At 39.9% G+C, this 21,796-nt stretch overlaps 1 long non-coding RNA gene across 2 annotated transcripts in view; it reads left to right on the top strand.

Annotated features, from left to right (window-relative positions):
* The first annotated feature begins 1,328 nt into the window (after positions 1-1,328).
* LOC144578994 (uncharacterized) overlaps positions 1,329-21,796 on the top strand; it is a 58,821-nt gene continuing 38,353 nt past the window's right edge. Inside the window, exons 1-2 of one of the 2 annotated variants that reach the window (XR_013525707.1) lie at positions 1,329-1,480; positions 5,219-5,388. This is a non-coding gene — a long non-coding RNA (uncharacterized LOC144578994). The remainder of the gene's footprint in view (positions 1,481-5,218; positions 5,389-21,796) is intronic. The other variant, XR_013525706.1, reaches the window with a different exon arrangement.

The following is a 21,796-nucleotide window of genomic DNA, read 5'->3' as shown; positions in this document are numbered from 1 at the left end:
CATGTTGTGTTTACACCAATACATTTTCTCAAGATAAAAGACGTTTAGAAAAAATAAGACAATCTTATTGGTTACGACATATTGTTAGAGAAGGAGGAGGTACCAACTGGTTCTCGTTTGTTTTTGATTTTGTTTTCGTTTCTGTTTTTGTTTGACCCCCACACAGAATTCGATCTGTGCTCTAGGGCATAGTAAAATTGGAACTTTATCTACTGTTAATTTTCATTGTTGTATATCTGGTAATCTGGTAATGCTGTTTCCAATGCTATGTTAAAACTGTTTTTAAAAAGCAATGCACTTGTTACAGCAACAGAAAAAAACAAAGCAATGCAGTAGTGATGCAAAATGTTAATATTGAACCAGATGTTAGAGAATATCTTCCACTTAATGTGAAACAATTTCTTTCCTCATGTTCAGACTTGCACCCCTAGTCAGCAGGAAGGAGCTAGAGTGAACACTGTCCCTTATTTTTCACAATGGAAGAATGTACATAGGACAAGGGAGTCTAAATTCATTGCCCAAATAATTTAAAAAACTAATGTTGTTATGGCCTAAATTTCTGTGACATGTTTTATACTAACTTTCCCTGATTTCCACAGGCAACCAATGAGTCAGCATAGAGAGATAACTGCCCATGCCCAAGGACTTCCAGACCTCCCCTTTCCCTCCACCAGTAACCTACTCATCTCAGAATACACCCTTTGTATCTTTTCTAATAAAAAGACACTGCCTTGAAGCCAGCATGGGGAGGCAAACTTGAGCTTGACTCCATCTTCTAGGCTTGAACTTGCAGTATAAAGCTTTTCTTTTCTCAAAAACCTGGTGTCATAGTATTGGTTTCTAGTGTATCAGACAGTTAGCCCCTTCTGCTTGATAACATGATTTATCTAACTTCTAGGAAGTTGGAGAGCTGGACAAACTGATGTATGTCAATAAAAATCAAAATTGGCTGCATGAGGTGGGGTGGGTGAATATTAGTTGAAAAGTTACAAGGGAGTATTTTGTTAATGAACATGATCTATATATTGATAGAACTTGTTGGATACTTTAAGCAATACAGTGTTCTAAAAATCAGTAAAGCCATACACTTTACATGTGCAGATCTTACTATAATTTTATAATGATATAAAATAACCAAGAAAAGGTAAAGAATGATCATTAAACAGTAACAGAGATAAGCATCTTTTACTTACAAATGTCCCGCTGTCAGTAAGCATATAACTGACCAATCCAAGATGCCAGTTGCTGGTTGGGTTCCAAGCAGAATGTTGGAGTATTCTCTGGAGTTTGTTGTGGCTTCAGAATCCACGGTTACTGGGCAGCGCCCTGTGGTGGCTGTAGTGCCATGGAGGAGCTGCCATCCTCTGAGGGGCTGCGCCCTGGGCTGACCCTTGGGAAGCTGGGCAAAATGGTGGTGGAGCTGCTGCCCGCTGACCTGAGTCCACAACTCTCCTTCTGCTATCTTCAGGAGAATACACTGGTATGTCCATCTCTCATTGGCTTATTGGTGGGTCAGTCCATTGGGAGTCAACTTTATGGAAGATGTAAAAAGCAGCTTCTGGAAACACCGGATTCACAGATACAGAAGAAATGTCAATTCGATGACAAGCTTAGTACTGCCAAAAAGGAGTATGTAGAGGTCAAGTTATCTTTAGATATTATCAGGGTAGACAAAGTCTTTTCAGATGCATCGGCCCTATAGATACCTATGAAAAGCTTAAGAATACCAACTCAGTGCTAATGGGCATGAGGGTGGTGAGTGTGAGGAGTAGGCAGAGGTCAGAGTGGCCTAACTCAGTGAAAAAAAATGGCCAGAGAGGATGTGGCAGGGGGTTGGCTGAAGGCCCCCAGGGGTCCGATGATGCATGGAGCCATTGCCCATAATAGAGTGTAATTTTAATATAAAAGGTCAGAAGCTGCCATGTGAGAAATAGGGTAAAGTAGGGAGACCATGTGGGAGACTGTGACAGTGATTGAGGCTGAGGATGGTGATGGTTAGACCCTGGGAAGCAGTGGAGGTAGAGATGGAGAGATGGGGTTGGGCCCAGGACCTGTGCTGCAGGCAGAGACCATGGGGTTTGCTGATGCCTCTGGGTGCAGAGAAGAGGTGAATCAGGATGAGGATAAGGTGTCCTGTGCGAGCATCTGCATGACGGGGTGTCCTTCACTGCAACAGAGAGAGATGGCAGAGGAGTGCATCTGGATGATAGTTGTTTGGGGAGAAGACCAAAAACTTTGGACATCAGAGTAGAAATACAAAGCACTCCAAATAATGTAACACAGAAGATTCAGAGGAAATATCATGGAGTATAAATGTGATGGGTCATGAGGGAGTGAGGTAACTACAGCAGAGAAGACATTCAAGGTCACCAGTATATTCCATGAGATAAATTCAATGGTCCTATTGTTGGGCAGAGCCCTTCTTAGGTTTTCCAGTATCAACAACACCACAGAGTCTCAAGAGAGATCTACCCAAATCCGTTCCTGTAAGCTGGGGCTTGAGTTTTGCAGAATCTCCATAGCTTAGCCTCCATCACATGTGTATGTGTGTCCAGCACATGCCATATACAGCATATTGATGAAGCTTCTGTCTTTGACCAGGCTCTAGATAGGCTCACCTGAGTTCTCTTCTACACTGGGGCTCAACTTTGGCCCAGGAAATGTAGACTCATCACAAATTATTGAGTCCACATCTTCCCCTGTATTTCAAGGCTTAGACATTCACATAGCTCCATCACCTAAAGGCTGTACTTTTTTACCTATTAACCAACCTGTCTCCATCCCCCTGCACCCTCCCCTCCCTATCCTCTGGCAACCACTATTCTACTTTCTAGTTCCATGTGAACAAGTTTATCAATTGCATATATGAGTGGGATCAAGTGGTACTTCTCTTTCTCTGCCTGGCTTAGTTCACCTAACATAATATACATAGGAGTGCGGATATCTCTTAGACATACTGATTTTATTTCTATTGCCTAATACACCCAGTAGTGGGATTGCTGGATCATATGACAGTTCTTTTAAATTTGTTTGAGAAACTTTTATACTGTTTTCTATGATGGTGTATAGGTGCTCCCTTTTCTCCATATTCTTATGAATACTTGTTACCTTTTTATTTTTTGAGGGGAGACATTCTGAATGAAGTGACACATTACCTCATTGTGGTTTTGATGTGCATTTTCTTTGTTTGTGTCCTTAAATGGAAATCTTTTTATTATTTTTCCTGATTTTATAAATAATACATTCTCATGGTACAAAATTTAAACAATTCAGAGATGAGTATTAAATTTAAACAATTCAAAACTCCCATAAACATATTTCTTAAAAAATCACTGTTAACAATTTGATGCATCTTTTTTGATATTTTATCTTACTGTATTTTAAGTTCCAGGATACACATGCAGGACGTGCAGGTTTGCTACACAGGTCAATGTGTGCCTTGGTGGTTTGCTGCACAGACCTTCCCATCACCTGCATATTAAGCCCAGCATCCATTAGCTATTCTTCCTGATCCTCTCCCTCCTCCAGGCTCCCTACCCTCTGACATGCCCAAGTTTGTGTTCTCATAATTCAGCTCCCACCTGTAAGTGAAAATATGCAGTATTGGGTTTTCTGTTCCTGCATTAGTTTGCTAAGCATAATGGCCTCCAGCTCCATCCATGTCCCTGCAAAGGACATGATCTCATTTCTTTTTATGGCTGCAGAGCATTCCATGGTATTTATGTACCACATTTTCCTGTCCTTTCCTTATCTAGTCTCTCACTGATTGGCATTTGGGTTGATTACATGTCTTTGCTATTCTCAGTAGTGCTGCAATGAACATACTTGTGCATGTATATTTATAGCAGAATGATTTATATTTCTTGGTTATATACCTAGTAATGGGATTGCTGGGTCAAATGATATTTCTGTTTCTAGATCTTTGAGGAATTGTGCCCCTGTTTTTCACAGTGGTTGAACTAATTTACGTTATCATCAATAGTGTAAAAGTGTTTCTATTTCTCCACAGCCTCAACAGCATCTGTTGTTTCTTGACTTTTTAATAATTACTATTCTGACTGGTATGAGATGGTATCTCATTGTGGTTTTGATTTTTATTTTTTTCATGATTAGTCATGTTGAGCTTTTTTTCATGTGTTTATTGACTTATTGCGCATTTTCTTTCCTGATGATTAGTGATATTGAGCATTTTCTCATATATCTGTTGGCCATTTGCATACCTTCTTTTGAGAAATGTTTATCCAAGTCTTTGGCTCATTTGTAAATCAAGGTCTTTGGGCTTGTTGTTGTTTGTGAGTTGTTTGAGTTCTTTATGTATTTTGGGTATTAGCCCTGTTATCAGCAGTATCACCTGCAAATATAACTCTTTCTGTAGGTTGTCTCTTCACTCTGTTAATTACTTCCCTTGACATGCAGAAGCCTCGCAGTTGCATGTAATGCCATTTGTCTACATTTTCTTTGGTTGCCTACAGGTTTGAAGTTTTATTCAAAAAATCCTTGCCTCATAGTTTTACATTCAACATTTAAGACTTTAATCCATTTTGAGTTAATTGTTTTATATGAGAAGTGAGGGTAGAGTTTTATCTTTCTGCATATGGATATCCAGTTTTCCAAGCAGCATTTATTAAAGAGGTTGTCCTTCTCTTATTGTGTGTACTTGGCACTTTGTTCAAAAGTCAGTTTGCTGTAGATGTGTGGATTTATTTGTGGATTTCTATTCTGTTCCATTGGCCTATGTGTCTACTGTGTTGTTTTGGGCCTTAAAGTTTTGCAGTATGTTTTGAAGTCAGTTAGTGTGATGCCACTAGCTTTTTTTTTTAATGATTGTTTGACTATTTAACATCATTTGTGGTTCTATACAAATTTTAGAATTTTTTTCTATTTCTGTGAAAAATGTCATTGGTATTTTCCTAAGGATGACATCGAATCTGTAGTTTGCCTTGAATAGTATGAACATTTTAGCAGTATTAGTTTTTCTAATCCATGAACATGGAGTTTCTTTCTATTTATTTGTATCTGTTTCTTTTATCAGTATTTTTCAGTTTTGATTGTAAAAATATTTTACTTGGTTAAATTTATTTCTAGGTGTTTTACTTTTTTGGAGCTATTGTAAATGGGATTGTTTTGTTTTTTCAGAAAATTTGCTGTTCATGTATAGAAACATGATTGATTTTTGTACATTAATTTTTTTCATCCTGCAATTTTACTGAATTTCTAGAAAACACAAGAGTGGACTCATTGTAAATAACCCTAAGAGAAATACACGAAGGAAAGACTTCCAAAATGTCTCATTACCTGGTTGACATTAACGTTCTCACATGAAGAGATCCTCTGGCCTAGAGTCAATGTGAAAAAGCCTTCTTCTAGGACTTATATGAGAAAATTCAGGTATGTTATTAAAGTACCAACCAAAGGAAAGCAGAAGTGGCTAAACTAAGATCATATAATGTAGAATTCAAAGGAAAGAAAATTACCAGATGCTTAAAAGAATATGTTACAATGATAAAAGAATCAACCTATTTAGAAGACATAATTTAAAATATTTACATACCAAACAACAGAGCTGCAAAATTAGAAAAGTGAAAAGGTGATAGTATTGAAAGGAGAATTAGGTTAAAAACTACTCTGCAATAAAGAGGAATGAATACATTTTGACACACAAAAACAACTTGAAAAAATCTTCAAGAAATTTTCCTGAGTGGGAAAAAAAGTCAATCAGAAAACTTTCCACGTTTTTCTGGAAAAATAAATTTTTGAAAATAGAGAAGAAATTCATGGTGGCAAAATATTAGGTCTGGAGTAAGTATGGTAGGAAGTGAGTTTGAGGCAGTGGGTTTGGTTATAACAGGACAAGAGGAGAAATTCTAGTACTGGAACTGCTCACTATCTGAGTAATATCCACAAGATGGCAGAGACGGGAGCTCTGGACCATCCTTCTTCTGATACACACAGTGATTAGCAAAAGTTAACCCTCAAGTTCAATTGCTGAGAATTATAAATTAATTGAAATACTCCTGTACCCTGGAAGAACTAATAGTGTTTTTGTGGAGTCTTTGGGTTTCTATATATAAGATCACGATGTCTGCAGACAAGAACAGTTTTGACCTCTTTTTTGTAATCAATTTGGATGCTCTGACTTTGTTGATGTGAATGTATTCTTTATGATGTTGAAAGATGTTCTATTTATCCCTAGTTTGGTGTTTAGTTAGCTGTGATTTTGTTATATATGTTCTTTTTTTTTTTTTTTTTTTTTTTTTTTTTGAGACGGAGTCTCTCTCTTGTTACCCAGGCTGGAGTGCAATGGCGCGATCTCAGCTCATCACAACCTCCGCTTCCTGGGTTCAGGCAATTCTCCTGACTCAGCCTCCTGAGTAGCTGGGATTACAGGCACGCGCCACCGTGCCCAGCTAATTTTTTGTATTTTTAGTAGAGACGGGGTTTCACCATGTTGACCAGGATGGTCTCGATCTCTTGACCTCGTGATCCACCCTCCTCGGCCTCCCAAAGTGCTGGGATTACAGGCTTGAGCCACCGCGCCCGGCCCTATATGTTCTTTATTGTATTGAAATATGTTCTTTCTGTGTTGAAATATGTTCTTTCTGTTGTTGTTTGTTGAAATATATTCCTTCTATACCAATTTGTTGAGGAAATTTGATATGTCAAATTTTATTAATTACTTTTTCTGCATCTATTGAGATGATCATATTGTTTTCATTCTGTTTACGTGATGTATCATTTTTATTGGCTTGCATACTGGGGACTATCTTTGCATCTCTGAGATGAATTCCTGGATTTCTTAGCCCTTGCAAAGGTACTATTGTATATGGATCCTTGCAAATTTGATATTTCTGTGGGAAGAGGGTCACTGGACAGTCGTATTTTGTCAACTTGCTTCACCCCATTCTCTCTTAAAGATTATTTCCAAAGGTGCACTTCTAATTTTTCTAAAACTGATTCTCATGTCACCCACATCAAGGGCTTTTAATGTTAAATATTTGGGCTCCAATAGATTTATGTCTTGAAAGATAAATTTCTCTTAGGCAAGGAAAAAGAAACAACCATCGGGTTCACATAGAGGAGATGGGGGAGGACAGCCCTGACACTGTTCTCAGGTCTCCAGGGGTAAATTTCCTTCTTTGAGCTCAGCTCACCCTACTCACACCTGCTGGGAAGTGGACACAGAGTAAGGAGCTGGGGCTCCACATGTTCCACATTTGGAAGTCAACGGGTGGTCTCAGGAGAGCAGAGGACCTTCAGGGAGACTCAGGTCTGTTACACCAACCAGGGTGCATTCATGCCACATGAGTGCTAACACGACAGTTTCCAAGGTGTTCTCTGAGCACAAATTCCCCAAGATGCTCAAAAGAAATAATGTCCAAACCTAGAAAACTGTGACCATTCATCCTCTTCATGAAAACACAATGGACATTTGCATTTTCTGAAACAGTGTGACCTTGGGACTAACTTAGGCAGTGTGATTTACTAATATCCAAGCAACTTGCATTTATAGAATATCTGGAGAACATTATGTATATGCATCTCAAATCCTAATTACAGTCCATGTTGCTTGCAACTCAGAAAAGTGGGTGAAGCATGCTTTCCATCTCTGTCAGACCTCAGCAGCCAGAAGCATATTGCTTCCACTCTACCTTTCCAGGTGAAAGGAGTGCTGTGTTTCCTACACACTCAGTACCATGCTCACTGAAGTGTACCTTCTGCCGTCTTTCCCAGTGTCAGGTCTCTGAATGCCTGATCTGACCTCTTTATTTCCTATCCAGCTAACTTTACCACCAAGTTAATCACATCCTTTATGAGGTCTCCCTCACTCCGTGTCCCACCAACCTAGCCTCCCTCCTCTCCAGCCTAGATTAAATGCCCTCCTCTATACCTATCTCTGCCATTCAACAAATAAAAGTAAAGAGGTACTTCCTCATTACTTGCTTGGTTCTAGGCACTTAAATGTGCTTAATAAATACTTTAGATTGAATCTCCAACTAGTATGTTTGCTCCAAAAGCAAAAGTATTTTATTTTACCCATAGTTGTAGCTTTAGTATTATGCAAGTACTATGCGGTAACTGCTCAATAAATACATTTATTTGACAAATACTTATACATATTATGTACACATACAACTCTTAATATACACATAAATCAAAATACTAGCTAGTTAAACAAATTAATTAATACATTAATGGACATGATTGGAATAGGGAAAGGAGCTGATTCAGTCTAGTCCCTACTTGAAGATTCACAGATATGGTAGAAACTAAACAATACATTTCCTTTAAATGCCAACATCAGAAAAGAAAGAAAAAAAGAGAAAGACCTCCAGTCAGTACCTAACTTTATACCTAGAATAATTAGAAAAAGAGTAATTAAACCAAAAGCTAGTAGAAGAAAGGACATAATAAGCATCAGAAATAAAATACAGATAGAAATAAAATAATGGAGAAAAAAATAAAAGAATACAAAAACAATAGAGAGAATCAACAAAACCAAATGTTGATTCATGGAAAAGGTTGGAAAAATTGAAAAATCTTTAGCCATACTGACAAAGACAAAAAGGGAAATGACAGAAATAACTAAAGAGAAATAAAGTACAGATTTTTTTATTGCATTTTAGGTTTGGGGGTACATGTGCAGAACATGAAAGATAGTTGCATAGGTACACACATGGCAGTGTGATATGCTGCCTTCCTCCCTTTCACCCACATCCGGCATTTCTCCCCAGGCTATCGCTCCCAAGCTCCCCCTCCCTGCTGTCCCTCCCCTATTCCCAACAATAGATCCCAGTGTGTAGTGCTCCCAGCCCTGTGTACATGTGTTCTCATTGTTCATCACCCCGCTATGAGTGAGAATATGCAGTATTTCATTTTCTGTTCTTGTGTCAGTTTGCTGAGAATGATGTTCTCCAGATTCATCCATGTCCCTACAAAGGACATGAACTCATCGTTTTTGATTGCTGCATATTATTCCATGGTGTATATGTGCCACCTTTTCCCAGTCTAATCTATCATTGACGGACATTTGGGTTGGTTCCAGGTCTTTGCTATTGTAAACAGTGCTGCAATGAACATTCGTGTGCATGTGTCCTTATATTAGAGCAATTCATAGTCCTTTGGATATATACCCAGTAATGGGATTGCTGGGTCAAATGGAATTTCTATTTCTAGGTCCTTGAGGAATCGCCACACTGTCTTCCACAATGGTTGAACTAATTTACACTCCCACCAACGTGTAAAAGTGTTCCTATTTCTCCACAACCTTTCCAGCATCTGTTGTTTCCAGATTTTTTAATGATCACCATTCTAACTGCCGTGAGATGGTATCTCAATGTAGTTTTGATTTGCATTTCTCTAATGACCAGTGACGATGAGCATTTTTTCATATGTTTGTTGGCCTCATGTATGTCTTCTTTTGTAAAGTGTCTGTTCACATTCTTTGCCCATTTTTGAATGAGCTTGTTTGTTTTTTTTCTTGTAAATCTGTTTGAGTTCTTTGTAAATTCTGGATATCAGCCCTTTGTCAGATGGGTAAACTGCAAAAATTTGTTCCCATTCTGTTGGTTGCCAATTCACTCTAATGACTGATTATTTTGCAGTGCAGAAGCTGTGGAGTTTGATTAGCTCCCATTTGTCTATTTTGGCTTTTGTTGCCAATGCTTTTGGTATTTTGGTCATGAAGTTCTTACCTACTCCTATGTCCTGAATGGTTTTGCCTAGATTTTCTTCTAGGGTTTTTATGGTGCCATGTCTTATGTTTAAGTCTTTAATCCACTGGGAGTTAATTTTGGTGTAAGGTATCAGGAAGGGGTCCAGTTTCTGCTTTCTGCACATGACTAGCCAGTTTTCCTAGCATCATTTATTAAATAGGGAGTCCTTTCCCCGTTGCTTGTTTTTTGTCAGGTTTATCAAAGATTGTATGGTTGTAGATATGCTGTGTTGCCTCCGATGCCTCTGTTCTGTTCCATTAGTCTGTATCTCTGTTTTGGTACCAGTGCCATGCTGTTTTGATTACTGTAGGCTTGTAGTATAGTTTAAAGTCCAGTAGTTTGAACACAGCCTCCCACTGTGTTCTTTTTGCTTAGAATTGACTTGGCTATGTGGGCTCTCTTTTGGTTCCATATGAAGTTTAAGGTGGTTTTTTCCAGTTCTGTGAAGAAGGTCATTGGTAGCTTGATGGAGATAGCATTGAGTCTGTAAATTACTTTGGGCAGTATGGCCATTTTTACAATATTGATTCTTCCTAACCATGAACATGGAATGTTTCTCCATCTGTTTGTGTCCTCTCTTATTTCGTTGAGCAGTTGTTTGTAGTTCTCCTTGAAGAGGTCGTTTACGTTCCTTGTTAGTTGTATTCCTAGGTATTTTATTCTCTTTCTAGCAATTGTGACTGGCAGCTCGTTCTTGATTTCAGTCTCTTTAAGTCTGTTATTGGTGTATAGGAATGCTTGTGATTTTTGCACATTGATTTTGTATCCTGAGACTTTGCTGAAGTTGCTTATCAGTTTCAGGAGTTTTTGGGCTGAGACGATGGGATCTTCTAGATATACTATCATGTCATCTGCAAATAGAGACAATTTGGCTTCCACCTTTCCTATTTGAACACCCTTTATTTCTCTTTCTTGCCTGATTGCTCTGGCTAGAACTACCAGTACTATATTGAATAGGAGTGGTGAGAGATGACATCCTTGTCTTGTGCCAGATTTCAAAGGGAATGCTTCCAATTTTTGCCCATTCAGTATGATATTGGCTGTTGGTTTGTCATAAATTGCTTTTATTATTTTGAGATACATTCCATTAATACCGAGTTTATTGAGGGTTTTTAGCATAAAGGGCTGTTGAATTTTGTCAAAGGCCTTCTCTGCATTAATTGAGATAATCATGTGGTTTTTGTTTTTGATTCTGTTCATGTGGTGAATTACGTTTATAGACTTTTGTATGTTGAACCAGCCTTGCATCCCCGGGATGAATCCTACTTGATCATGGTGGATAAATTTTTTGACGTGCTGTTGCAATCGGCTTGCCAGTATTTTATTGAAAATTTTTGCATCTATGTTCAACATGGATATTGGCCTGAAGTTTTCTTTTCTTGCTGAGTCTCTGCCGGGTTTTGGTATCAGGATGATGTTGGTCTCATAAAATGATTTGGGAAGGATTCCCTCTTTTTGCATTATTTGGAATAGTTTCAGAAGGAATGATAACAGTTCCTCTTTGCGTGTCTGGTAGAATTCAGCTGTGAACCCATCTGGACATGGGCTTTTTTTGTGTGGTAGCCTCTTAATTGCTGCCTCAACTTCAGATCTTGTTATTGGTCTATTCATGGTTTGGGCTTTCTCCTGGTTTAGGCTTGGGAAGACACAAGTGTCCAGGAATTTATCCATTTCTTCCAGGTTTACTAGTTTATGTGCATAGAGTTCTTTGTAATATTCTCTGATGATGGTCTGAATTTCTGTGGAATCTGTGGTGATTTCCTCTTTATTGTTTTTTATTGCATCTATTTTGTTATTCTCTCTTTTATGTTTTATCAATCTGGCTAGTGGTCTATTGTGTTGATCTTTTCAAAAAACCAGCTCTTGGATTTATTGATTTTTTAAAGGGTTTTTGGTGTCTCGATCTCCTTCAGTTCTGCTCTGATCTTAGTTATTTCTTGTCTTCTGCTAGGTCTTGAGTTTTTTTATCTTGCTCCTCTAGCTCTTTCAATTTTGATAATAGGGTGTCAATTTTGGATCTCTCCACTCTTCTCATGTGGGCACTTATTGCTATATATTTTCCTCTAGAGACTGCTTTAAACGTCTCTCAGAGATTCTGGTATGTTGTGTCTTTGTTCTCGTTGGTTTCAAAGAACTTCTTTATTTCTGCCTTCATTTCATTGTTTATCCAGTCAACATTCTAGAGCCAGTTGTTCAGTTTCCATGAAGCTGTGCGGTTTGAGTTAGATTCTGAGATCTGAGTTCTAACTTGATTGCTCTATGGTCTGAGAGACTGTTTGTTATGATTTCAGTTGTTTTTCATTTGCTGAGGAGTGCTTTACTTCCATTTATGTGGTCAATTTTAGAGTCGGTGTGATGTGGTGCTGAGAAGAATGTATATTCTGTGGATTTGGGGTGCAGAGTTCTGTAAGTGTCTATCAGGTTTGCTTGTTCCAGTTCTCAGTTCAAGTCCTGGATATCCTTGTTAATTTTCTGTGTGGTTGATCTGTCTAATATTGTCAGTGGAGTGTTAAAATCTCTTACTATTATTGTGTGGAAGCCTAAGCCTCTGTGTAAGTCATTAAGAACTTGCCTTGTGTATCTGGATGCTCCTGTATTGGGTCCATATATATTTAGGATCAGTAGCTCTTCTTGTTGTATCGATCCTTTTACCATTATTTAATGTCCTTCTTTGTCTCTTTTGATCTTTGTTGCTTTAAAGTCTATTTTATCAGAGTTGAGAATTGCAACTCCTGCTTTTTTTTGCTCTCCATTTGCTTGGTAAATCTTCCATCCCTTTATTTTGAACCTTCGTGTATCCTTGCCTGTGAGATGGTTTCCTGGATACAGCACACCAATGGGTTTTGGCTTTTTATCTAATTTGCCAGTCTGTGTCTTTTGATTGGTGCATTTAGCTCATTTACATTTAGGGTTAATATTGTTATGTGTGAATTTGATACTGCCATTTTGATGCTAGCTGTCTGTTTTGCCCGTTAGTTGATGCAGATTCTTCATTTTGTTAATGCTATTTAGCATTTGGTATGTTTTTGGAATGGCTGGTACTGGTTGTTCCTTTCTATGTGTAGTGCCTCTTTCAGGAGCTCTTGTAAAGCAGGCCTAGCGGTGACAAAATCTCTGAGTACTTGCTTGTTTGCAAAGGATTTGATTTTTCCTTCACTTATGAAGCTCAGTTTGGCTGGATATGAAATTCTGGGTTGAAAGTTCTTTTCTTTTTTTTTTTTTTTTTCAAATAAAAAGAGGTTTAATTGGACTTACAGTTCCACATTACTGGGGATGTGTGGGAATGATGGTGGGCGGCAAAAGACACTTCTTACATGGTGGCAACAAGAGAAAATGAGAAAGAAGCAAAAGTGGAAACTCCTTATAAACCCATCAGATCTCATGAGACTTATCCACTATCACAAGAATAGCATAAGGAAGACCTGCCCCATGATTCAATTACCTTCCCCTGGGTCCCTCCCAGAGCACATGGGAATTCTGGGAGATACAATTCAAGCTGAGATTTGAATGGGGACATAGCCAAATCATATCATTCCACCCTTGGCCCCTCCAAATCTCATGCCCTCACGTTTCAAAATCAATTATGCCTTCCCAACAGTCCTCTAAACTCTTAACTCATTTCAGCATTAACCCAAAAGTCCACAGTCCAAAGTCTCATCTGAGATGAGGCAAGTCCCTCCTGCCTATAAGCCTGTAAAATCAAAAGCTAGCTAGTTATTTCTAGATACAGTGGGGGTACAGGCATTGAGTAAGTTCAGCCATTCCAAATGGAAGAAATTGGCTAAAACAAAGGGGATACAGGGCCCATACAAGTTTCAAGTTCAGTGGGGCAGACAAATTTTAAAGCTCCAAAATGATCTCCTTTGACTCCAGATCTCACATCCAAGTCAAGCTGATGCAAGAGGTAGGTTCCCATGGTCTTGGGCAGCTCCACCCCTCTGGCTTTGCAGGGTACAGCCTCCCTCCTGGCTGCTTTCCTGGGCTGGCATTGAATGTCTGTGGCTTTTCCAGGCACACAGTGCAAGCTGCTGGTGGATCTACCATTCTGTGGTCTGGAGGGCAGTGGCTCTCTTCTCACAACCTTACTAGGCAGTTCCTCAGTAGGGACTTCGTTGTGGGGGGGGCTCTGACATCATATTTCCCTTCTGCACTGCCCTAGCATATGTTCCCCATGAGGGCTCCACCCCTGGAGCAAACTTTTGTCTGGGCATCCAGGTGTTTCTAAACATTTTCTGAAATCTAGGCAAAGGTTCCCAAACCTCATTCTTGACTTCTGTGCATCCACAACCTCAACACCATGTGGAATCTGCCAAGGCTTGAAGCTTTGACCCTCTGAAGCCACAGCCCGAGCTGTACGTTGGCTCCTTTCAGCCATGGTTGGAGTGGCTGGGACAAAGGGAACCAAGCCCCTAGACTGCACAAAGCAGGGGGGTCCTAGCCCTGGCCCACAAAACCACTTTTTCTTCCTGGGCCTCTGGGCCTGTGATGGGAGGGGCTGCTGTGAAGGTCTCTGACATGGCCTGGAGACATTTCCCCATGGTCTTGGGGATTAACATTAGGCTCCTTGCTACTTATGCAAATTTCTGCAGCTGGCTTGAATTTCTCCTCAAACAATGGGTTTTTCTTTTCTACTGCATCATCAGGCTGCACATTTTCTGAACTTTCATGCTGTTTCCCTTTTAAAATGAAATGCCTTTAACAGTATCCAAGTCACCTCTTGGATGCTTTTCTGCTTAGAAATGTCTTCTGCCAGATACCCTAAATCATATCTCTCAAGTTTCAAGTTCCACAAATCTCTAGAGCAGGGCCAAAATGCTGCCAATTTCTTTGCTAAAACATAAAAAGGGTCACCTTTGCTCCAGTTCCCAACAAGTTCCTCATCTTCATCTGAGACCACCTCAGCCTGGACCTTATTGTCTATATCACTATCGGGACATTTGTCAAAGCCATTCAACAAGTCTGTAGGAAGTTCCAAAGTTTTCCACATTTTCTTATTTTTTTTAATTATTTTTTATTGCATTTTAGGTGTTGGGGTACATGTGCAGAACAGTACCCTAGTTGCATAGGTACACACATGGCAGTGTGTTCTGCTGCATTCCTCCCCTTCATCAACATTTGGCATTTCTCCCCAGGCTTTTCCTCCCCAGTTGCCCTACCCACTGTCCCTCCCCTATTCCCCCAATAGACCCCAGTGTGTAGTACTCCCCTCTCTGTGTCCATGAGTTCTCATTTTTCATCACCCGCCTATGAGTGAGAATATGCGGTGTTTCATTTTCTGTTCTTGTGTCAGTTTGCTGAGAATGATGTTCTCCAGATTCATCCATGTCCCTACAAACGAAACAAACTCATCATTTTTGATTGCTGCATAATATTCCATGGTGTATATGTGCCACATTTTCCCAGTCCAGTCTATCATCAATGGGCATATGGGTTGGTTCCAGGTTTTTGCTATTGTAAACCGTGCTGCAATGAACATTCGTGTACATGTGTCCTTATAGTAGAACAATTTATAGCCCTTTGGATATATACCCAGGAATGGGATTGCTGGGTCAAATGGAATTTCTATTTCTAGGTCCTTGAGGAATCGCCACACTGTCTTCCACAATGGTTGAACTAATTTACACTCCCACCAACGTGTAAAAGTGTTCCTATTTCTCCACAACCTTTCCAGCATCTGTTGTCTCCAGATTTTTTAATGATCGCCATTCTAATTGGCGTGAGATGGTATCTCAATGTGGTTTTGATTTGCATCTCTCTGATGACCAGTGACGATGAGCATTTTTTCATATGATTGTTGGCCTCATATATGTCTTCTTTCATAAAGTGTCTGTTCATATCCTTTGCCCAATTTTGAATGGGCTTGTTTGTTTTTTTCCTGTAAATCTGTTTGAGTTCTTTGTAAATTCTGGATATCAGCCCTTTGTCAGATGGGTAAACTGCAAAAATTTTTTCCCATTCTGTTGGTTGCTGATTCACTCTAGTGACTGTTTCTTTTGCCGTGCAGAAGCTGTGGAGTTTCATTAGGTCCCATTTTTCTATTTTGGCTTTTGTTGCCAATGCTTTTGGTGTTTTGTTCATGAAGTCCTTGCCTACTCCTATGTCCTGAGTAGTTCTGCCTAGATTTTCTTATAGGGTTTTTATGGTGCCAGGATTTATGTTTAAGTTTTTAATCCATCGGGAGTTAATTTTAGTGTAAGGTGTCAGGAAGGGGTCCAGTTTCTGCTCTCTGCACATGGCTAGCCAGTTTTCCCAACACCATTTATTAAACAGGGAATCCTTTCACCATTGCTTGTTTTTGTCAGGTTTATCAAAGATTGTATGGCTGTAGATACGTTGTGTTGCCTCCGATGCCTCTGTTCTGTTCCATTGGTCTATATCTCTGTTTTGGTACCAGTACCATGCTGTTTTGATTACTGTAGCCTTGTAGTATAGTTTGAAGTCCGGTAGTGTGATGCCTTCTGCTGTGTTCTTTTTGCTTAGAATTGACTTGGCTATGCGGGCTCTCTTTTGGTTCCATATGAAGTTCATGGTGGTTTTTTTCCAGTTCTGTGAAGAAGGTCATTGGTAGCTTGATGGGGATAGCATTGATTCTGTAAATTACTTTGGGCAGTATGGCCATTTTCATGATATTGATTCTTCCTAACCATGAATATGGAATGTTTCTCCATCTGTTTGTGTCCTCTCTTATTTCATTGAGCAGTGGTTTGTAGTTTTTCTTGAAGAGGTCCCTTACGTTCCTTGTAAGTTGTGTTCCTAGGTATTTTATTCTTTTTGTAGCAATTGTGACTGGCAGTTTGTCCTTGATTTGGGTCTCTTTAAGTCTGTTATTGGTGTATAGGAATGCTTGTGATTTTTGCACATTGATTTTGTATCCTGAGACTTTGCTGAAGTTGCTTATCAGTTTCAGGAGTGTTTGGGCTGAGGCGATGGGGTCTTCTAGGTATACTATCTTGTCATCTGCAAATAGAGACAATTTGGCTTCCACCTTTCCTATTTGAATACCCTTTATTTCTTTTTCTTGCCTGATTTCTCTGGCTAGAACTTCCAATACTATATTGAATAGGAGTGGTGAGAGAGGGCATCGTTGTCTTGTGCCCGATTTCAAAGGGAATGCTTCCAGTTTTTGCCCATTTAGTATAATATTGGCTGTTGGTTTGTCGTAAATAGCTTTTATTACTTTGAGATACGTTCCGTCAATACTGAGTTTATTGAGGGTTTTTAGCATAAAGGGTTGTTGAATTTTGTCAAATGCCTTCTCTGCATCAATTGAGATAATCATGTGGTTTTTGTTTTTGATTCGGGTCATGTGGTGAATTACGTTTATAGACTTGCATATGTTGAACCAGCCTTGCATCCCCAGGATAAATCCTACTTGATCATGATGGATACGTTTTTTGATGTGCTGTTGCAATTGGTTTGTCAGTATTTTATTGAAGATTTTTGCATCTATGTTCATCATCGATATTGGCCTGAAGTTTTCTTTTCTTGTTGAGTCTCTGTGGGGTTTTGGTATCAGGATGATGTGGTCTCATAAAATGATTTGGGAAGGATTCCCTCTTTTTGCACTATTTGGAATAGTTTCAGAAGGAATGGTACCAGCTCCTCTTTGTGTGTCTGATAGAATTCGGCTGTGAACCCATCTGGACCTGGGCTTTTTTTTAGTGGTAGCCTCTTAATTGCTGCCTTGACTTCAGATCTTGTTATTGGTCTACTCATAGTTTCAGCTTCCTCCTGGTTTAGGCTTGGGAGGACACAGATGTCCCAGAATTTATCTATTTCTTCCAGGTTTGCTAGTTTATATGCATAGAGTTGTTTGTAATATTCTCTGATGTTGGTAGAATTTCTGTGGAATCTGTGGTGATTTCCCCTTTATTGTTTTTTATTGCATCCATTTTGTTGTTCTCTCTTTTCTTTTTTATCAGTCTGGCTAGTGGTCTGTCTATTTTGCTGATCTTTTCAAAAAACCAACTCTTGGAATTATTGATTTTTTGAAGGGTTTTTCGTGTCTCTATCTCCTTCAGTTCTGCTCTGATCTTAGTTATTTCTTGTCTTCTGCTAGGTTTTGAGGTTTTTTTATCTTGATCCTCTAGATCTTTCAATTTTGATGATAGGGTGTCAATTTTGGACTCTCCACTCTTCTCATGTGGGCACTTATTTCTATATATTTTCCTCTGGAGACTGCTTTAAATCTGTCCCAGAGATTCTGGTATGTTGTGTCTTCATTCTCGTTGGTTTTAAAGAACTTCTTTATTTCTGTCTTCATTTCATTGTATATCCAGTCAACATTCAAGAGCCAGTTGTTCAGTTTCCATGAAGCTGTGAAGTTCTGAGTTAGTTTCTGAATTCTGAGTTCTAGTTTGATTGCACTATGGTCTGAGAGACTGTTTGTTATGATTTCAGTTGTTTTGCATTTGCTGAGGAGTGCTTTACTTCCAATTATGTGGTCAATTTTAGAGTCGGTGTGATGTGGCGCTGAGAAGAATGTATATTCTGTGGATTTGGGGTGCAGAGTTTTGTAAATGTCTATCAGGTTTGCTTGTTCTAGGTCTGAGTTCAAGCCCTGGATATTCTTGTTGATTTTCTGTCTGGTTGATCTGTCTAATATTGACAGTGGAGTGTTAAAGTCCCCCACTATTATTGTGTGGGAGTCTAAGTCTCTTTGTAAGTCATTAAGAACTTACCTTATATATCTGGGTGCTCCTGTATTGGGTCCATATATATTTAGGATCGTTAGCTTCTCTTGTTGTATCAATCCTTTTACCATTATGTAATGTCCTTCTTTGTCTCTTTTGATCTTTGTTGCTTTAAAGTCAATTTTATCAGAGTTGAGAATTGCAACTTCTGCTTTTTTTGCTGTCCATTTGCTTGGTAAATCTTTCTTCATTCCTTTATTTTTAGCCTTTGTGTATCCTTGCCTGTGAGATGGGTTTCCTGTATACAGCACACCGATGGGTTTTGGTTTTTTATCCAATTTGCCAGTCTGTGTCTTTTGATTGGTGCATTTAGTCCATTTATATTTAGGGTTAATATTGTTATGTGTGAATTTGATACTGCCATTTTGATGCTAGCTGGCTGTTTTGCCCATTAGTTGATGCAGATTCTTCATTTTGTTGATGCTCTTTAGCATTTGGTATGTTTTTGGAATGGCTGGTACTGATTGTTCCTTTCTATGTGTAGTGCCTCTTTCAGGAGCTCTTGTAAAGCAGGCCTGATGGTGACAAAATCTCTGAGTACTTGCTTGTTCACAAAGGATTTTATTTAACCTTCACTTATCAAGCTCAGTTTGGCTGGATATGAAATTCTGGGTTGAAAGTTCTTTTCTTTAAGAATGTTAAATATTGGCCCCCACTCTCTTTTGGCTTGTAGCATTTCTGCCGAGCGATCTACTGTGAGTCTGATGGGCTTCCCTTTGTGGGTGACCCGACCTTTCTCTCTGGCTGCCCTTAGTATTTTCTCCTTCATTTCATCCCTGGTGAATCTGACGATTATGTGCCTTGGGGTTGCTCTTTTTGCGGAATATCTTTGAGGTGTTCTCTGTATTTCCTGGACTTGAATATTGGCCTGCCTTGCTAGGTTGGGGAAATTTTCCTGCATAATATCCTGAAGAGTATTTTCCAGCTTGGATTTATTCTCTTTGGCCCCTTCTGGTACACCTATCAAAAGTAGGTTAGGTCTCTTCACATAGTCCCACATTTCTTGGAGACTTTGTTCATTCCTTTCTGCACTTTTTTCTCTAATCTTGTTTTCTCGTTTTATTTCATTGAGTTGATCTTCGACTTCTGATATTCTTTCTTCTGCTTGGTCAATTCGGCTATTGAGACTTGTGCATGCTTCACGAAGTTTTTGTGTTGTGTTTTTCAGCTCCTTCAATTCATTCTTATTCCTCTCTAAGTTGTCCATTCTTGTTATCATTTCCTCAATTCTTTTTTCAAATCTTTTTTCAAGGTTCTTAGTTTCTTTGCATTGATTTAGAACATGTTCTTTTAGCTCATGGAAGTTTCTCATTACCCACCTTCTGAAATCTGATTCCCTCATTTCATCACACTCATTCTCCGTCCAGCTTTGTTCCCTTGCTGGTGAGGAGTTTTGGTCCTTTGTAGGAGGTGAGGTGTTCTGGTTTCAGGTGTTTTCCTCCTTTTTGCGCTGGTTTTTTTTTTTTTTTCATCTTTGCAGGTTTATCCACCTGTCATCTGAGTAGTTGCTGACTTTTCGATTGGGTCTCTGAGTGGATGTCCAGATTGTTGATGATGAAGTATTTCTTTTACTTAGTTTTCCTTCTAACAGTCTAGCCCCTCTGCTGTAGGACTGCTGAGGTCCTCTCCAGGTCCTGCTTGTCTGGGGTACACCTGTAGCAGCTGTGGAACAGTGAGGGGTGCTACCAGTTTCTTCTTCTGCTATCTTTGTTTCAGAATGATGCCCACCAAATGTCAGTCCGATCAGTTTTTTTTTTGAGGTGACTCTTTGGATATACAGGGGTCAGGGAGCTGCTTGAGGAGGTGGTCTGTACTTTACAGGAGCTCAAGTGCTGAGCTATGAGCTCCGTTGATCATTCAGGGTGGTTAGGCTAGTACATTTAAGTCTGCTGCAGCAGAACTCATAAAACCCCTTTTTTTCCTCAGATGCTCTGTCTCGGGGAGTTAGAGCTTTCTTTGTGAGTATCCGTTGCACCTTCCTGCCCAGTTAGGAGGTAGTCTAGTCACTATTTGCCTGTCCTGGCTCTGCCCTGCTGCCATGGGCTCTGCCCTGTTGGCGGAGTCTCTCTGTTATGGCGGGTTGCCTCGGCAATGGCAGGCTTCATCAGCAATGGGAGTGTACCTCAGTAGGGGCAGTATGCCTCGGTAATAGTGGACGCCCCTCCCCCACTAAGCTGCACCATCCCAAGCTGCACTGTCCTGGGTTCAGCTGTGCCTGCAGTGAAACTCTCAACCCCGAGCATTTTGTATCGCTGTTTTGTTTGTCCCTGTCGGGGTGGGACCTGCCGAGCCTGATCACCTGGCTCTTTGCCTCAGAGCCCTCTTTTTTTTTTTTAAGTTTAAAGGTAGACTCTCTCCCAGGTGTTTCAGTCAGCTGCTGATACGGCACCGGGTGTGTGATTTCCTGTGCAGCTACCCAATGCACCAACTCAAATCTCTCTTCCTGGTAATATCCTGGTCTGGCTCACTGTCCAAGTCCCATTTAATCAGATGGATATGCTAATCTGCCCTCCCAAATTTCAGATTGCCAGTTTAACAGGGCATCAAGACCAGTGCATTCTGTGTGGAGTGCCGCTGCACTGTGGCACCAGCTGAAACAGGCCACGTGAGCCTTAACAGCTGTGCTGGCATCCCATGTCTCTCCTACACCTGGGAATTTCCCCATTCTGTGGGCAACAAGGATCCATCTGGAAATGTGGATTGAACTCACCCTCTGTGTCTTCACTGAGAGCTGCAATCCTGATTTGCTCCTACCATGCCATCTTGGCAGTCCTCCGAAAGTTCTTTTCTTTAAGGATGTTGAATATTGGCCCCCACTCTCTTCTGGCTTGTAGGGTTTCTGCCGAGAGATCTGTTGTGAGTCTGATGGGCTTCCCTTTGTGGGTGACCTGACCTTTCTTTCTGGCTGCCCTTAGTATTTTCTCCTTCACTTCAGCCCTGGTGAATCTGTCAATTATGTGCCTTGGGGTTGCTCTTCTTGAGGAATATCTTTGTGGTGTTCTCTGTATTTCCTGGACTTGAATATTGGCCTGTCTTGTTAGGTTGGGGAAATTTTCCTGGATAATATCCTGAAGAGTATTTTCCAGCTTGGATTCATTCTCTTCATCACATTCTGGTACACCTATCAAACGTAGGTTAGGTCTCTTCACATAGTCCCACATTTCTTGGAGACTTTGTTCATTCCTTATTGCACTTTTTTCTCTAATCTTGGCTTCCCGTTTTATTTCATTGAGTTGACCTTCAACTTCTGATATCCTTTATTCTGCTTGGTCAATTCGGCTGTTGAGACTTGTGCATGCTTGGCAAAGTTCTCGTGTTGTGTTTTTCAGCTCCGTCAATTCACTCATATTCCTCTCTAAGTTGTCCACTCTTGTTATCATTTCTTCAAAT

Source organism: Callithrix jacchus, chromosome 13 (genome assembly GCF_049354715.1).
Source record: "Callithrix jacchus isolate 240 chromosome 13, calJac240_pri, whole genome shotgun sequence".
Classification (NCBI taxonomy): domain Eukaryota; kingdom Metazoa; phylum Chordata; class Mammalia; order Primates; family Cebidae; genus Callithrix; species Callithrix jacchus.
This window is presented reverse-complemented; position numbering and strand designations above follow the sequence as displayed.